The sequence below is a fragment of the Vulpes lagopus genome, chromosome 2 (genome assembly GCF_018345385.1).
Source record: "Vulpes lagopus strain Blue_001 chromosome 2, ASM1834538v1, whole genome shotgun sequence".
In the NCBI taxonomy this organism is placed as follows: Eukaryota; Metazoa; Chordata; class Mammalia; order Carnivora; family Canidae; genus Vulpes; species Vulpes lagopus.
In genome coordinates this window covers 98,242,035-98,260,947 of record NC_054825.1, presented here as the reverse complement: position 1 = coordinate 98,260,947, position 18,913 = coordinate 98,242,035, and the positions used below count along the sequence as shown (strand labels likewise).

At 37.9% G+C, this 18,913-nt stretch overlaps 1 protein-coding gene across 3 annotated transcripts in view; it reads right to left on the bottom strand.

The window, feature by feature from the left end:
- The window catches only part of PLEKHG1 (pleckstrin homology and RhoGEF domain containing G1), a 232,597-nt gene that overhangs the window by 170,499 nt on the left and 43,185 nt on the right, over positions 1-18,913 (bottom strand). For 2 of the 3 annotated variants that reach the window (XM_041744846.1, XM_041744847.1), the window contains one exon: positions 6,376-6,432. The exons of the other annotated variant lie outside the window; for it this stretch is intronic. The gene's annotated coding sequence lies outside the window, so the exon portion shown is untranslated. The remainder of the gene's footprint in view (positions 1-6,375; positions 6,433-18,913) is intronic. 3 annotated transcript variants of the gene reach the window in all.

Here is an 18,913-nt window from a genome sequence, read left to right as displayed (position 1 = left end):
GAAAAGCCATGGTGGGGTAAGGCAATGAAATACACATTTCTAAAAGCACATGCATCTTGGAAAACCAGCTGAAGGAGATGGTTGGGGTCCGAATGAGACAGGAAGAAAGGGGCCGAGGCCGAGGTGGAGGTGCTGTCGGCATTATGCAGGCCACAGGAACGCAGGCCTGGACTCCCGCCAGCCACAGTGGATAATTCTGCTTTACTGAGTTCTTATGCTTGGTGAATCCGGTCCACTGCTTCTACATGTTTCTCAAATATTAAAACTAGTTGTTGGTTCCAGACACTGGATTCATTATCTACAGCTGCTGAAAGCAGATCTGGCACCACTGAGTGCATCTGGTTCTTTTGACATTTTATGTGACGGCTTTTTCATGCCTATTAGATGGTCCCTGGGCAAGCCCCTGGCAGCCCTGGCTGAGGTTCATCATCAGCTGCAGATGTTAAGAACATGAAACCTCTAACAATCCTCTGTGGCCCCATATTTCATGGGGATCTGATCATCTGTCTGCTTTCTAAAATATGATAGTGACCTGCACCTAGCTGTGTAACAGGTGAATAGCTTATGAACCTTATTATATCTGAAGCATAGATTTGAAACATATAAAGGAAAAACTGATAGAATTAAAAGGAAAAACCAACAATCTGCCAACACAGTGAGAGCTCTGAAAGAGCTTGCTCAGAAGATGACAGGTCAACTAGGAAAAAAGTTAAGTGAGGATATCGATGCGCTGAATAACAAACACTTTTGCTTTAATTAATAACTTCATACCCAACCAACCAAAACTAAGCATCATTTTCAAAGGCACAAAGTGAATGCTTTATAGGGGAAGTACATCTCTTCCGGTCACATTTCTAACCTCTTTGGTATAATAAATTTCTGATACTACTTTTTATCACACGCTGTTTCAGAGAATGGTTATTTGTTAGACATGTCTTACCTTCTCTGCCTCACTTTATAACTTCTCCCAGGGAAGAAGCCTTGCCTTTCCACCTTGGCACCCCTCACAATGCTTAGTGCCTTATACTTAGTGCTTCATACAAAGTAGGCACTCATTTATGGAACAATCACCCTGAAACAGGTCACTTTCAGCAACACATCACTTCCAACTTAGGCTACATAATTTTATGCTACTTCCAATAATGTGTTACACAAGGAGTCCATCAGAATCTACCAAATGTTATTAGACTGGCAGTGGTTTAATAATGAAAGATTTAAGGAAACTTTCTTCCACTTTAGAATTTCACATGACCAAATGCCAAACATTATCTTTGCTGATCCTTGGGGCAGTGGCTTAGCTAAATGCTTCAAGACGCCCCACAAGTTCCATACATGGAAATTGCAGGTCACTCTGAGGGGAGAGCAAAAGGAGAGGGATCCCTAATGAGTAAACCCGATGCCTGGCTCCACTACTGGGTTCCAGATGGAGTGCACAGAGCTGTGGTACAGGGCTTTGCTCTCCAGAAGCGCCTGCCCTTCTAGGCCCTCCTACAGGGACAGGTCACAATTACGGCTTCGGTTCTTCTACATTTCTTTCTACAACCAATTTCTGTGTTTGTGTTCCCATTCTCGACCTTATATCTGTATTTACCAAACTACCTTCCACAGAACAACACAATTAATGGATCAAAAACCTATATGGAAAAAAAAAAAGCTATAAGGCCAGGGAGGGTCTGTGGGGAGATATTCCACACTTCAGTAAGTTTGAGAAAGCCTGCCCATAGCACTTCCTTGTTGAAGACAGACAATTCAGAGCAGCCTGGTAAAGGCTCTGCAGAAAAAGGAACTCAGTAACCTTGCTTAAACCTCAAACTTCCTTGACCATGCAGTGCAGCCCCCCCTTCCTTATTTTTGACAGAAACCTATTCCCATAATTCCACAAAATCAAGGTCATACTGTCCTGAGAATCCCCTAGTGCTCAATGCCAGGAATAGGAACTAGTTCCTCATTCCAAAGATCATCCTTTCATGAGAAAATAAGTACTTTTTTTTTTAAATTAATATCCTTTTTTTTTTTTTCCTTGAGAATGGTTGGGGACTCTCTCATACCTTTCACCATCTGTAATGAAAGGTCTACAATGAGAGACTTCCTCCTTCATCCTCTCCTCATCCCTAAAAGGGTGTCTAATCTCTACACACCGGCTTAAGTTCTACAAACTTCTGGAGATACTTTTTAAAGATATTTTAAATTTTTTAATTGTGGTAAAATACACATAACATACAATTTCCCATCTTAACCATTTTTAAGTGTATAGTTCGGTAGTGTGAAAGCACATTCACACCGTAGTGCAACCAATCTCAAGAACTCTTTAAAGGAGATATTTTTTAATGGGGAAGAGATGCCCAATAGGTGGGCACAGTCAAATCCATACATCTTTCTGAGGGCTTTAATCTTTGCTATATTTTTGTAACCACGACATTCAGTTACAACACCTTTAATCTTCAATTAAACATTAAAAAATCATTTTCATGACACGGATTCAGGGGATTTTGCAATGGAAGAAATGGAAGGAAAGCATCTCAATGACTTTTTAAAGATGCTGTACTGCATTAAGTTCCTACCCTCTAGAACTGTGCCAAGATGCTGGACGGTTATATTATTAGCAGTGTCTAGCTCAAGACAACAAGTTATATATTCACAATGTGAACCATTTATGCTGCAGCCACTCATAAGCCTTCTATTAGCTGCCTTCCAACAAATCTACCTGCCGCAAGTAAGACACTTACAGGGCCTTGGGAACACAGTGGCAAGGACACGGGCAGGACAGGGAAGGGCTATGCAGACTTGATCCCTCCCTGAGCATGTCTACATTGTACTGTTCATAAATCCTAGGGGTAATAAGCTCCAATATGTCAATCCCACAAAGCCTTCAGCTCTAAGACTAGACATGTTTGACGTACCACAGAAACAGCTAGTGTGCCTCTTCCAACTGCTCACGTAAGGGCAGTAAGAGTGCTCTGAAGGGGATGGAAGACATGAAAGATGCTCACCCTCCAGGGAAGAGCACTACTACATTCAGGTCCCTAAGGCACCATCACAGCAGTGCTTAATGGCAAATCTGGCAGGGGAGATGGCTAGTCTTTGGTATCTTCACTAAAAAGCACCCCACTATCCTGCAAGCCCACTTGACAGTGTGGGATCTTGGAAATTGCTCACAAAAATAGTAAAGATCAGGGCACTGGACCACTTCAGTGCCTCGTGTGTGCCTTGGAATGTTCAGTTGGCATCTTTCTGCTCTTGGGGCAGCTCTATACTGTGCACTCCTCAGGGCAGCATTGCCCCAGCACACTTCCATCAGGGGGCAGCTGAAACACTGGGTAAGAAGGTGTGAAAAATAAAATGCAAAGGCAAGTTTATTCAGAAAAAAGTTATGTATATGTGGGTGTGTATGTGTGCATACATTTTTGGGGTGAATTTAAAAGGTAGTCTTGAAGCTGAATCTCTCTCTCTCTCACACACACACTCATGTCACGTCAACAGAAAAGTAATGCATTCTAGTTCTCCTAGAGTCAACAAATCATGTGAAATAGACCTACATTCTTTTGATTTTGCAGTAAACCAGGACCATCTAACCAAGTACTATTAATTAAAGTCAGTTGATTCCTTCGGTTTATAATCTTAGACTTATGTTTTCAATAGCTGGGGAGAGGGACACCTTTCTCTAGAATTCTCTTACTTTCCTAGCTTAATTTGGTTAAATGGTGCCCAACGGCATATGCTGGCTTGTTAATCTAGACAGCTCTTACATATAGTTAGCAGGTAACAGTCTGGTAGATTACAATTATATTAATGTGCTAAGTACATTTTTATGTACGTGCCCAGACACCTGCTAGTCTGAGGAGCAGAGGGTTAGCAGCTTACTTATACACCCAAAGCAATTTTAGAATACTTCTGTGGTAGAACGTGGCTTTTCTATAGGAGGACATTAGCTCATTCATTGTTTGAACAAATATTTGAGCTTCTCTTACATGTCTGGCTTTTTCTAGAGTATATAGCAACGAGCAAAACAAAGATCCTAGCTCTCAGGGAGTTTATCTTTGAGTGAGTACCTATTTTGAAAAAAAAAAGGTTCTTACTTTTTTTTTACTTTAAATCAACAAGGGACTTTCAAAAGATATTCGGGACACAATTTATATAGTTAGTGCAGTTGAAGACTAACAAAAATATTTTCTTCAAAACCAGATCATGGATTCAGACATAAACAAAACCAGATCAGTCATGGCAATTGAAAATGTATACTCAGTAATAGAGATCAACAACTATGGAAGAACTAAAATTCTAGACTCCCACGGCAGCAAGGAGGCAGGGTGAGCCGCTGTTCTCATGAACACACACCCCTTAGGCAAAAATGCTTATCTGAAATGGACCAAAGAATCCTGAGTCAAGTTTTGCTTTCCCTTCCCTTATTTTTCAGTATCATATTACAAAGCAAACAGAGTATCAATGGATCTCTCGAGGGAAAAATTATTTTAATCTAGAAAAACAGTGCAAATAGTCACAGCTACTCAATTTAACAACATGTCATTTCTTTCTTTGTAGCTAGAATGTTGTCTATTTCTGATAAGCAGACAAGTCTATGGACTCATTCACAGAGAAGACAATCATTTTAAAAAATAAGTAATTACTTCTCTTCCAAAAAAGAAAGAAAAAAACATTCAAATGACTGAATCTCACATATGTGAGGATGCCTGACTGTGACTCAGACTTTTGTGGGTACTCTCGGCCCTTCCTCCATAAAAAAGACCAAAAAATTGTATTTTACGACTGCATTGTTATAAAGAAAAACATCATCCAGGCTGAGCTTCATTATCATATATTCACTATCATATTCACTTACCCCTGATTTTAAAAGAAATTAAAATTAAAACATTTTCATGGGCCTTTAAAAATATCATGAATCCTAGGCACTGTGCCTTAGGAGCAAGTCAGCTCTGGACCACAAACTCTTGATTTTTTTTTTCTTAAGTAGGTTCCACGCCCAGTGTGGAGCCCAACATAGAGCTTGAACTCACAACCCTGAGATCAAGACCTGGGATGAGAGCAAGAGTTAGACAATTAATACCTACTGAACTATCCAGGTACATCTCAACTCTTGGTTTTTAAGCTACTCAGTGATCTATTGTAAGTTAGGCAAAAGAACTACTAGGACTTTGTTGCCAGCAATGAAGATCCACAGCAAGAAAACCGTTGTTTTTACCAGTTAACAAAACATTGATGAATTCTGAACTCTGACACAGTAAAGTCATCTTTACTCCATTAAAATACCATTTGTCCTTGTAATATCTTTGAGTACTTCAAGAAGAAGAATGCCCTGTATCAAATATTTATGATTCCAATAAAGCATTATTATTTTGCTAGTGAAAGGCAACAAAACTCTAATCCACTGGGGCACGCTTTTAATTTTTTTTGTTTTGTTTTACTAGTGGTTAAAAAAAAGGCCTGGTATAGAATTTAAGGTATAAACTTAGGAGTAAAAAATGATAATGCTATGCTCAGCAGACTGAATTTCTTCACTTATTTTCTACAGTTCTAGTAAGCATCAGATATATCACTGAGCAACATTAGCTCAACATTTCAGATCTTGACCAATAGCTTATCATGTGGTCAGAGAATGATCAAGTACTTAGAAAATAAGCAAACTAAAATAACTGCCTTGACCTTAAAAAAAAAAAAAAAAAAAAAAAAAGGCAGCCTAGGTGGTTCAGTGGTTTAGCACCGTCTTTGGCCTAGGGCATGATCCTGGTGACCCAGGATCGAGTCCCATGTCGGGCTCCCTGCATGGAGCCTGCTTCTCTCTCTGCCTTTGTCTCTGCCTCTTTCTCTGTATCTCTCATGAATAAATAAATAAAATCTCAAAAAAAAAAAAAAAAAAGGCATGTCCCTTCCTTCCTTTGCCTTTTATCATTCGTTGTGGTTTTTCAAATATTACCACCACAAAATTAGATTGAGACTTTAAATCTTGAAGAAAAACTAAAAGTTAAAAGGATGAGAAGAACTTTTCTAGCTGATAAAAAGCATTTAAAATATTCCCTAAGAGACCAACTCATTAATATGGGAAGAAATGACTCCAAATTGGTCACACTGTGGCTTACTCTTCCTTACTTCATTTTTATTTTTCATAATATATATATGTATGTATATATATATATATATATATATATATATAAATGTACATATATGCAAAGTATGCATTTTCTTTCCTATTTCATCCTGTAGTTACCATATTTGTTATTCTGGCTTCCAAAATAGTTAAAAGCAAGAAAAATTTTTCCTGTGGTGTACATATACAAAAATAGCCAACAAATCTCAATTGTGAACATATTAATCTTTTAACATATTTCATATTCAAGTGACAAAAAAAAGAAAAAAGCTCACATTTACAGCTGAAGTCTTTCTAGTGTCCGTGCTCAGACTCCCAATGTCTGTCTTCACCTGTAGTAGAAAGACAAAAATTAACTTGTTTCTTATCACTTTTCTAGAATTGTTTCAGTGGAACATGGATGACACATCAGGGCTAATTCTAAGTCCAGAAGGACCACTGGCCACAAAAAGACCAGTGTTTTCTGAGGAAAAATGCCACATCTATGCTACTGGTCTCTATAGTAGGCCTATAACAATAATCGTAACAATTTCATTAAAAACAAAATATTATAGGATGCAGTATTAGAAAGTTAGTGATGTTAAATACTTGATTTTTCCTTTCCGTTGACATCCATGTAAAATTAAAAAAAATATGTGAACTTCCAATAGCACTAAAAATTAAGCTCAGTAACCACGGGGCACCTGGGTGGCTCAGTCAGTTGAGCATTCGACTCTTGATTTCGGCTCAGGTCATGATCTTAGGGTTGTGGGATCGAGCCCTGCGTTGGGGTCCATGTTGAGCGTGGAGCCTGCTGAAGATTCTCTATCTCCCTCTCCCTCTGCCCCTCCTTCTGCTCATGCTCTCTTGCTTTCTCTCTTTATCTCTCTCAAAAACAAAAGCAAAACAAAAAACTAAGTTTAGTGACCTGCCAGATGCCAAGAAGAAATTCCCCTTCTTGGAAGAGAGATGAAAGCCAGAGAGTAGATGATTCTACTCAGTATCAACCACACTACCTCTATCTATGAAGTACAAGTCATGAACAACTTTCTAAGGTCATGGCCACTTTATCTCTGAGTGCCTCTCCATGACTGTATCCCACTATCTTTGTAAAGTAGTTGAGGTGGGGGATGGAAGTCCTTAGGTGGTATTTACAGTGGTAAAATTTGGGGTGGCTTTTTTCTGGTCAATATTTTTAAAGGAAGGAACTGCAGATATTTCCATGTTTGTAGAGTTTTATTTTATTTTTTAAAAGATTTTTATTTATTTATTCATGAGAGACACAGAGGGAGAGGCAGAGAACAGGCAGAGGGAGCAGGCTCCCTGCAGGGAGCCCAATGTGGGACTCGATCCCAGGACCCCTGAGATCATGACTTGAGCCAAAGGCAGACGCTCAACCACTGAGCCACCCAGATATCCCTGTTTGTAGAGTTTTAAAGGAAAAACAAAATGTGCTTAGCAATTTATCAGCTTGATATCTTCATGATAAAAACTTTAAAATATTCCAGTTGATTGAGGGATGAATCAAAATAAAAAGTTAGGAGTAGCACTGGTAAGAGTGTTGAAAGCAGGTAAACAAGGAGTAAAGTATGTTAACTATTTTAGGAACAATCCAAATGGAGTTAAAACTTTCAAAGACCTTGAAAAATTATTTTTAAAAAAACTTTACTATAATAATTGGCTTCATCTAAGTCTGAAGCCCTGATCATGTTACAAAAAGTGAAGAAATTAGTAGGGATACATAGTGAAAGTGAGCTAATTTTATTTTGTATATGAGGGATTAAAAGTGTAGTTTTACTTATAGCACTAGTAACTTTTTTGTTTTTAAGTTGGAGAGAATAAAGAAATGATAGATATATTTAAACTTAGTTAACTTTGAAAACAGTAATAAATATAATACAGGAAAGGCAGACATAGAAATAAAAGGAGGAATTTGTGATTTAGATATTTAAAAAGCAGTTGCTGGTTCATTAAAGAATGAAATACCTCATTGATAGATTTTAGGCAAATCTGGTCTTAAAACCCAACATGAAAATAGAATTACTAAAGGAATATATCACAGGCATGGAAGAGATTAAGAACCGAGTGTTGTTCAAAAATATCCTTGCGAATAACTTAACATCTCAATAGAAATAGTTTCTCAGATGGCATTTGATTATTAAAACTGAACCAGAAATATCAACTACAGAACTCATAAATAGGGTTTACTGCAAGAATTAAATAATTCCCAAACTACATAAAAAGCTTTGAGGATCAAGAACAGACGAGGCTCCCCAGTTTGTTTGATGAAGCTAGTATACAAGCTTGATAACCAAACATGATAGGACACAAAGAGAGAAGAGGTTTGTTTAACTTAAAGTAGAAGAGTACTAAGTAAAGTGCTTAGAAAATGCAATTTCTAGTATATTAAAATAATGACACAAAGATATAAATTGGGCTTACTCTAGAAATATTATATAAATGGATCTCTTGTGCTGTCAGTAGGTCACAAGAAATCAACACATATCTATATGTTCAAAGGTGCTAAAATAGCTGAGTTAAACTCAGTGCCTATATATGATCACCTCTCAATAACCTAGAAATAGAAAGATCATTGATCATGATTTTTTTTAAAGATTTTATTTATTTACTCATGAGAGACACAGAGAGATGCAGAGACACAGGCAGAAGAGAAGCAGGCTCCCTGCAGGGAGCCCAATGTGGGACTCCATCCTGGGATCCTGGGATCACGACCTGAGCCAAAGGCAGATGCTCAACAACTGAGCCACCCAGGTGTCACTAACCACGAGTTTTAGAAAGATCTATGGGACGCCTGGGTGGCTCAGTGGTTAAGTGCCTCTTTCAGCTCAGGGCATGATCCTGGAGTCCTGGGATTGAGTCCCACATCAGGCTCCCTGTAGGGAGCCTGCTTCTCCCTCTATGTCTCTACTTCTCTCTCTCTCTCTCTCTCTCTCATGAATAAATAAATAAAATCTTTAAAAAAAAGAAAAGAAAAGAAAGAAAAAAATATCTAAAAACAACAGGGTACCTGGGTGGCAGTTGGTTCAGCGTCCGACTCCTGGTTTTGGCTCAGGGCATGTATGATCTCAGGGTCGTGGAATTGAGCCCCATATAGGGCTTTATGCTCAGTGTGGACTCTGCTTGAGATTCTCTCTCCCACCCCCCTTCCCCCACCCCCACTTGCATGCTCACTCTCACTCTCTCTGAAATAAATAAATATTTTTAAAAAACCACTAAAAACAGCAACAGCATATTTATTGAAAAGTCGATAATAAAATATGCTCACAGTGCAATATGAAAGGAAATGAACAGGCCAAATTACCACCAATCACCAGGTGACAAGGTTGAAAATGCAGAAAAGTCAAGAGAAATATCTAAAAAAAAAAAAAGCCTATCGGGAAGAGTGAAGGTTTCATAAGATTATCTGAAGCACAGTACATAAGAAGCAATGTTTTTTGTCCATTTGCAGCAATGACCAGTCACAAATGAATGAAAATGGAGACAGTCTGAAAATAGATCAGATTCAGAAAAATGATGCTTGCATAAGTAAAGAATCTACATAGAACACATTTAAGGAAATCTTTAGGACAATGGTTTCCTCATGAGAAATGATGAAAAGTACAAATATACTTTTTTAGAAAAGGAAAAAAAGCAGTACTTAGCCAGGAAACATGAGGTCAACCAATGTATTCATAGTTTTAGTCTGGAGATAGTGACCTGCCTGTATGAGAACAGCAAGAGACTTTTTACAATCAGAGATGCTTATTTATAGGTGAGTACTTGAGGGCCTCAGAGACTATTCTATAAATTCAAGATGGGACTTCTAGAAAAAAACACATTAAGAATATTTGATTATCCGGCCTTAAGTGCAAAATCCACTCAGGGCATTAGAAACAAACAGAATTTGATACTAAAAAAAAAAACAAAAACCCAACCCCAAAAAACCCTAAAACACATCATTACACTTTTAAAGGTTAAGGAAGGGTTATAAATAGCTATTGATGTTATATTTGTGAAAAGGAAATGCTGACTGCACGTCACTGAATCATGCTAAAACAGGTCACGTTTTATTGCTCTTGGCCACAGAACAACGTTAAACTTACAGAATTCAGGCAAGGTGATGTTTAAAATAAGTTAGATGGGCAAAATACAAGTAATGTGAGTTTGAGAAAAAATATAAATAAAATGTCAGTATTGGTCTTATAAAAAGGAGACAGAAGTCCAGAATGTGTCTCCATGTCCTTTTAGCTATGGTGTCTAAAATAAATTTACCTTTAATGTTAAAAAGAGGACACTAAATGCTAAATGCCCTGACAACAACTACACGATTGATTCTAGTTAATCGGAATGAATGTCAAAAATTATACACAAAAGGGACCAACTTTGCTCTTTATATGGAGGACACAATAAGAGGCTTGTTAGCTTTGCAGAACCGTAATACCCAGTGACTAGTAAAAGCACAGCTTTTAATGGTCTGAGTAAGCGTGGCTTTAACAAGGCGCAATTTAAAGTCACGTCTGATAAAACACTTGTATTATGATCACGACTTTGCAAAGACTCGCTGCATAAACATTCCCTTAAAATGTCAACTATGTGAAATACAGGAGCACCAGAGATCTGTTCACAAGCACAAAATTTCTTATCTTTTTTTCTTGGGTGAAACACATGAACTTCACAAAAGAAACAAAGAAAGGGTGGAAATACACATAAGGGGCTACCAGAAATCACAGGACTTTAGACAAGTGTAGACCATAATGTAGTTAATAGTAATAATGCCAACAAAGGGCAAATGTTCCAAAGTACCTCCCATAAATATCTGGAGAGTATTCCTTTTTTGTGCCCCCCGCCCCAGAAAGTATTCTTTAAATCAGTAGCACAAACGGTCAAATGGACAAAAACAAAGTATTTCTGAGGAGATAGGCAATTAGATCATGTAAATCCACAGCGTGAATCTCTGTACTTGGACCAGAGCTCTGCTTCTGCCCCAGACCTACCTGCCTGGAGCGCCACTCCACGTCTGTCCATTCCCATTTGAGAATGCGAGGCAACTTGTGACTCCAAGTCCGGGCCGCATAAAACCCCTTTCCTGCTTCTACCTGCCGCTCTTTGAGCTACCTCACATCCTTCATAAACCATAAGTGAGTAGCAACAGCCAGTGTAATTCAAACCTTCTTAACTTGGTTGCTGAAACCAGTTGGGCGGAGTGATATCATCTGCTGGTTTCAGAAGCCCAACATCTATCTACCCTCCTTGTTGCAACCACATCAACACTTTCCTTTTCCCTTCTCCGAGCTCCTGTGCTCTGAATGACATTAATTAGGCTAAACTGTTCATCCTGTTTCATCCCCCTGGCTACTGTGATTGATTTATGAATAGACACATGGCCCAAGTTGACCAACCAGGGCCAATGAGACCTAAACTGGGGTATTTTATTAAAATCACTGGCAAAACAGACTTTTTTACTGCTCCTATCCACCACAGATGAGAGAGGGTTTAGAGGTCAGAGGTACTACAACCATCCATGCTTTCCCACATTCAAGGCTAGGTTTGTAAGATTCCTCTATGTTACTTTGCTAACTATGCAGTGCAATTGTTTGCCCTGATAGACAGCATTTCACTGCATTTCACTGGATACTCTGTGGTATATTTATATGCTTTCCTCTTGGGCCTTTAGACTATTTCCATTTTCTCCTCCTTATTACAAGCAAGGTTGTATGTGACCCTTGATTTCATGTTTCTACCTTTTATTTAACTATTTTGGAACTGTGAGATACTGATCATATACATGGACATTACTGGGTAATACTATTTTTTTTCCAGAGTAATTGTACCAATTTATATCTTACCCACAGTACATGAGAGTTCACTTTGCTCCATGCTATGCCAACACTTTATATTATAATATTTTAATTATAGCTTTCTGAGTAGGAAATGGTAATTTTTTGTGGTTTAAGTTTGTATTTTCCTAATTACTAATGAGGTTAAACATATTTTCATATGCATGTTGACCTTTTGTGTTCCCTTCATTTTGAGAAACTTGTTCATGAATTTTGCCCAGTTTACTATAGAATTATCTTTTTCTTGTGAATTGGTTGGAGCTTTTTATATGTTCCCCAATATATATAAATCCATATGCTTATTTTGGATTATGGTTTATCTTCCGTGTCTCTCTTGACAAACAGAAATTCTTAAATATGATGCTCTAATATATATCTCTATGGAATAGTGATTTTTGTGTCTTATTTTCCTACATTAGGAACATGAAGATATCACATTTTTTTTGATATCACATTTTTAACAAAACTTTAAAATTGTGCATTTCACATTTAAGTCCTTGATCCATTTGAAATTACTATGCATGCTGTGAGGCGGGGTTCTATTTTCATTTTTTTTCCATAAGGATAACCTATTACCTTAGTATCACTTATTAATTTATTCTTTCAACTAATTTCAAGTTCAGCTCTGTCACATATCAGATTTTTTTTTAAAATCTGTCTTGACACATAAACGTTCTATTTTTTTTTAAAGATTTTATTTATTTATTCATGAGAGACATAGAGAGAGAGAGGCAGAGACCCCAGGCAGAGGGAGAAGCAGGCCCCATGCAGGGAGCCCGACATGGGACTCGATCCCGGGACCCCAGGATCATGCCCCGGGCTGAAGGCAGGCGCTAAACCACTGAGCCACCCAGGGATGCCCACATATCAGATTTCTATATAAACAAGGACCTGTTTCAGAACTTCTGTTTTATTGGTCTAATTATTTACCTCTATTGCCAAAATCACAATGTCTAAAAATACTATGACTTTATAACAATATAAATAACATCTCTAAATCCTTCTACCTGTTTTTTCTTCAGGATTCTTTTGGCTATTTCTGGATCTTTCTTCTGTATAAATTTTAGAATCAATCTAAGGCCCACCAAAAACTTCTTGGGTTTTGACTGGGATTGTACTGGACTTATACATGGGAGAATTGACATCTTTTACCTACTCCCTCCTCCCCCCCCCCCCCATTTGTTAAGGTCTTTTAAATGTATCTTTCAATAAAGTTAAAGTTATTCCATTTTTTACATACAGGTTTCACAGATCTCTCATTAGACATATTTCTAGGGACCTTATTTTTCTTATTTTTCTTTTCTTAATTATATTTGGAAATAGAGAAGTGTTATTTATTATATCTGTCCTTTCATGGAACAGGTTTTGGTTCTGAGATGCCATATGTACACATAGTTTTTCAGATATAAGCAAGAAAACCCACTAGCAATGGAATTCACAATAGAGACTGGTTGACCAAGGTGGAAAGGGAAGGGGGAGAATTAAAATTATCAAGCATTTCAGAAGAAGAATGTTAAACAATTACATGAATTTTTCATTCAATGCAGGTAATTATTTAAATACCTCAGACTTGGTTTTTATTCATTCATTCAACAAGTATTTAGGATCTATTATGTATAAGCATACATTTCAATTCTCAAAGAGACCTCTAAAGACAGACACTCTATAGCTTTCCCTTTGAGCTCAAGTCAATTTTTATTTCTAATTTGACATGTCTAATTGGTCATTTCTTTCTTTGAAAGAAATACAGTGGGCCTTAACTACTTTAAAAAAAAAACCCAAACCCCAGAATATGGAAGCAGAGACTATGGAAAAGGGGTACAAATCTTTCAATAGCTAGTATTTGTTAGTTTCTTTACTAGTCAATATACCACTCTTACCTACAATTTTATTAAATTATTTAGTGAGCACTAATATGTGCCAGGTGCGAGGTTATGAAGTGAGTAAAGGACAGTGGTCTACAAGAAAATCTTCTCCTAATACAAAATGGATGTGTCCTTGGAAAAACTGTACACATCAAGCAGTTTGAATGAGTTGAATTGTTTTCAGTGGCATTTTAACAGATACATTAGGAAAAATTTGTCAAAATGAAGGTTCTACTCATTCAACTCTGATGTTAGATATCAAGTTTGTATACCTTATCAGGCACTGCATGCTGCATATAAATAAAATTTAGAAGTGAGTTAAACTCTTAAGACAACTTCAGTTTTGTTTTTTTTCTTAAAGATTTTATTTATTTATTCATGAGAGAGGCAGAGACATAGAGGGAGAAGCAGGCTCCCTGCAGGGAGCCTGATGTGGGACTTGATCTCAGGACCCTAGGATCATGCCCTGAGCCAAAGGCAGATGCTCAACCACTGAGCCACCCAGGTGTCCCGACAAATGCAGTTTTTAGCTTGCATCAATTCCTGGGATCCACAGGACCATGAACCAATACTGGATAGAAATGATTGAAGCTACACATTATTAAAATACGGTAAGCAGATACTGGATACTTCTCAACTCTGAGGTATATTTCATGGTAAGAAACCAAAAGCAGATAGACAACAAAAAACTGTGCACACCTGATTTTGCTATTTCCTGTTTTGTTTTGTTTTTGAAGAGACTAACAGTTGACATAATTATTTGACAAAGGATTATTAATTCTAATACTTAATCAGAAATTAGGAGTTCCAGCAGGTGACCCCTTCCTCATGTTTCCCCCTGTGCTCCCCCTTCTTTTTCATTCTTACAGCAAAGTGGGTCTCTTAATAAGGAAAAGCTGGCCACATAGAACTGGGGATTTCAACATCATTTTCTTTTATTTTTCAATGTTGGAGGTGACACTGGGCAAAAATGTGAAGTAGTGAATGATTCTTGAATGAATGACCCTCATTCAAGTGCCATTAAAGTCACTAGGACTGCAAAGAAAAATACTGAATCTTTGCCTGAGACAGCAGGCATCGGAGGGATGCCTATCAGTGAACAGAATGGATGGTAGCTATATCACAAGTGCTACTGTACAGCTATCAACACATTCCTAACTCACTTTCCTATCACCCAAGCAACCCACGCTACTCCTGAAGTGCCTGGAATGCATCCAACAGCCAAGCACCAACCATGTACCAGGCACAGGCGCTGACAATGCAACAATCACTAGGACAAATATGGTCCTTACCCTCGCAGACCTTCCAGTCAGTGGGATGAGGTGGGGGTGGAGTCACAGATTCGGCTAACAACCAAGCCCAGAGGCAGCTGTAGGTATACAGTGTGCTCTTGAAAGCATAACAATAGTACAATTTTAATATTAAAACTTGGGGCTTGGTAACACATTGGTGGAGAAATATTATAGGTAAGGCAAAAGTTTCCAAAGATCTTCAGGTCCAGACATAAATAAGAAGCAGGAAGATGACTGGAAGTTAGTAAGATTTGGTGCATTCTGTACTTAATAACACAGAGGAAGTCACAGAAATGGATGAACTTTTCTAAGCAGAACAATTTTATAAGGAATACTTTCTATAGATTAGAGTGCATGAGCTTCTTTCAATCTAGATCAATAATCATCTGGAGCAATTCAGATGTGTTAGCAAGCAGGGAGAATGAATGATGTTAATTAATGTAGAGAATTTCCCTAAAATGAACAGAATTCAGATGGATGTGGTTTTTAAAGCTGGAATTTTATAAGAAAAATTGATTTTAGTAGGAGGAAATAGAAGATACCATGTTTGTTGTGCTAGTTATTTGATAATCTAGTATTTTGGGAGATAGCTTTAAAAATCTGACTTTGTAGTTGCCTGTTTATTTAATGGTGGAGTATTGAATTTTTTTTAAAACTGGGCTTCTGTAAAAACACTACTTTTATTCAGGCAACATATGGAAAAAACTGTTACATCATTTCAGAATGTTATATTTAGAAAGGTAATTTCCTTTCACTGAAAGCCTTTTTTTTTTTTAAACCTTTCCACATCAGTCAAGAAAAACAGCCTTTGACTTCAGTTTTTTAAAAATGAACTACCAAATATATCACCGAGTTTTTATTTAACATCCATCTTGAGGATATTTCAATGAGCTTTCAGGTTCAGGGAGGAAAAAAAAGGAAACATGCATGTGGAGGGCAGACGTCCAATAAAACATTTTACAGTTCCTACCGAACAGTGATTTATTCATCTTCTTGCTCCTTGCCATTACAGCAACTAGGACTTCCTGGAAATCTTTGGTTTTGCAAATGTGGTCTCTTTTTCCTCCTAAAAGAGGGAAATGCTAAAATTGACTTATGTAGCCCATGAGGAAAATAGATGGGTGGTAATTGACATATGCATAGAAACCCTGTCATTTTAAATCTGTACTTGAGAAAACGATTTGTCTTTTTATTAAATATGTCATTAGCATACGTAGTATGTGCTTAGACAGTTATTTTGCTGATTTAAAGATTCAAACTTGACATGAATGCCATTTCAAAAATATTTCAGGGAGTCTACACTTAACACCACGAGCAGATGTTTCTTCAGCTTCTGCTTAGATGCATTTTTTAGCCAGATACTTGAGTATATACAAGTTACAAAAGCCTGTAATAGCATGGGCCTTTGGTCACGTGATATTAAACCCAGAACAAAGGGCAGGACTCTAGTGCACAGATATACTAAATAGGACACACTGCCACAATTTTCACTATTGACACTGAAATATGGTAGCTATGAAGACACTGAAATGTAGTGTCTACTGCCATAAAGTTAGTTAGAATTGCACTTTCCTGGGCACCTGGGGGGCTCAGTTGGTTAAGCCTCTGCCTTTGGCTCAGGTCATGATCCCAAAGTCCCAGGATAGAGCCTCTAATCTCATTGGGCTCCTTGCTCAGGGGGGAGTCTGCTACTCCCTCTGCCCCTCACCCTGCTCATGCTCTCTCTCTCAAGTAAGTTAATAAATAAAAAAAAAAAAAAAAAAAAAAAGAATTGCACTCTCTAATCTAAATGTTCAGCACCTACAGATACATGTTTAACATCTATTTGCCCCATGGGACCATGTAAGACCCCATTTCCTTTGTGTGCAACAGCATGCCCAACGTCTACCATAGGGTAGTTGCTCACAAGTAATTATTAAATGAATGATTGAGTAAAATATGCTTATTGAGTCGGTATGGTAAGCAGGGTTTCAAGAGTCCAGTGGATAAATGTTGACAAACATCTTTTACAGAAGAAGGGGCTGAAAATATAGGAATGGGGAAATCATCAAAAGTTCCCTGAAAAAAACAGGAGGAACTGGGACCTAGGGGCTGGAACCCAGTGATAAATAAGGCTGGAATACTTCAGCTGTTATCACAAAGGACAGGCATATGAAAGTTATTAGGTTTGATGGCAGGCCGTGGCCAGCATATTCTTAGGTGATTTCTAATTTTTCTCTGGGAAGTAAAAGACCAGATCATCTTCTGAATGTGATAAGCAAAAATGTGTATTTGGGAAGAGTAGGGAAGCCAAGATTCAGAGCACTTGGAAGAATGGGGCATGAGCTAAGTCTGTCAGTATCATACTTTGTGTCATCAACCGCCAGGTGATGGAACGGTAGGTAAGATTCTGGCCTGGGCATGTGCGCAGCAGGGAGCAGGTAGGAAGGGTAAGGAGCATCACAGGAAAAGCCTTGGCTTTGGCATCAGAAGACCTGCATCCATGCCCAAGCTCTGCTAGCAATGAGTTGTTGGACTTGGAGGAATCACTTTGTTTCTTTAGCTCCTAGGTTTCTGCCATTTGTAAAAATGATAGGGTGGCATAAAGATCCAAGGTCCCTTCTAGCTCCAAAAGGGCTAAGTCTTTATAAAATAACCAGCAAATGGTCTAATGGCTACATAATTAACACAGAATAATAATTCAGAATTTTAACTGTCTTGGTGCATGGCTTTATTACTGTTTGGCCTAGATTACACCACCACCTCCCCTCTGGTCTGCCCCTAATCCCACTTCCATCCTGTCATCTCTACAACTAATATGATCATGTGACTTTCTGTTTCTCTGCTTCAATCCTTCCAAAGGTGCCCCCCACTGCTATTTGGGTGAATCCAGACTACTCAGTCCAGCCCAGGAAACCCTGTGTCATCAGTTCTGGCCTCACTCATGGCTTCCCTGAAACACAAATTGCAAAATGGTTTTTCAAGAGGAAAAGGAAAGAAAAGAAAAGAAAAGAAAGGAAAGGAAGGAAGAAAGAAAAAGCATTTTCTCTATTAAAGCAAAAATTTTAAAAAGGGCTCTTTATCCCCTAAACATTCCTATTTACTACTCTAGGGATATAGGTATTGTCATTTGCTATTTTAAGATAGATAGTCCAAGTTAGAAACATCAGACTCGGAGATGTGGGCCAATCACTTCTCTGTAGTAACAGTAAGAATTTGTGGCTTAGTTAAAATATACTAAAGTAAATTCCTTTCACTTTTCAAGGTGAGTACAATATAAGTTAAAGCCTTCCTAAAAGAAATGGGCTTTCCAGAGGAAGTGAAGAAAGAATATAAATAACATTACCCCGTTCATTAAAAGAATGGTATTCAATGATGTTTACACAAGTGGCTCTCACTCTTTAAACTTAAATCTAAATATATTTTAAAAGCTGTATGTAAAGTAGTAATTTACTGAAGTCAAACCACAGAGAAATTTCAGGAATGCACCCAGGTTGTATTATTCTATTCTCAGCTATATAAAGAGAATCTTAATAGTTTCTATTTTGGTCATCTATTGACTAATTGTTACTTAAAAGAATTTTACAACACAAAATAATTTGAAAAACTGTTGCAATCCAGTGAAGTTTCTATGTGAGAGGTGGAAATGTAAGCCCCTAACCACAGATTTGCTATTTTTACACGAAAGGTATCCGGCAGGGGCAGCTCTATCCGGTCACTAGAACTCCCGCATCCTCTCCCTCCCATGCCTGGGCATTTTCTGGCCCTCTTGACACCCTTATTTGCCTTCATTTCAGGAATTATACAGTAGAGGGGTGACCTTCAGCAAGAGTGAGAGAGAGAGAGACAATGACAAGAAAG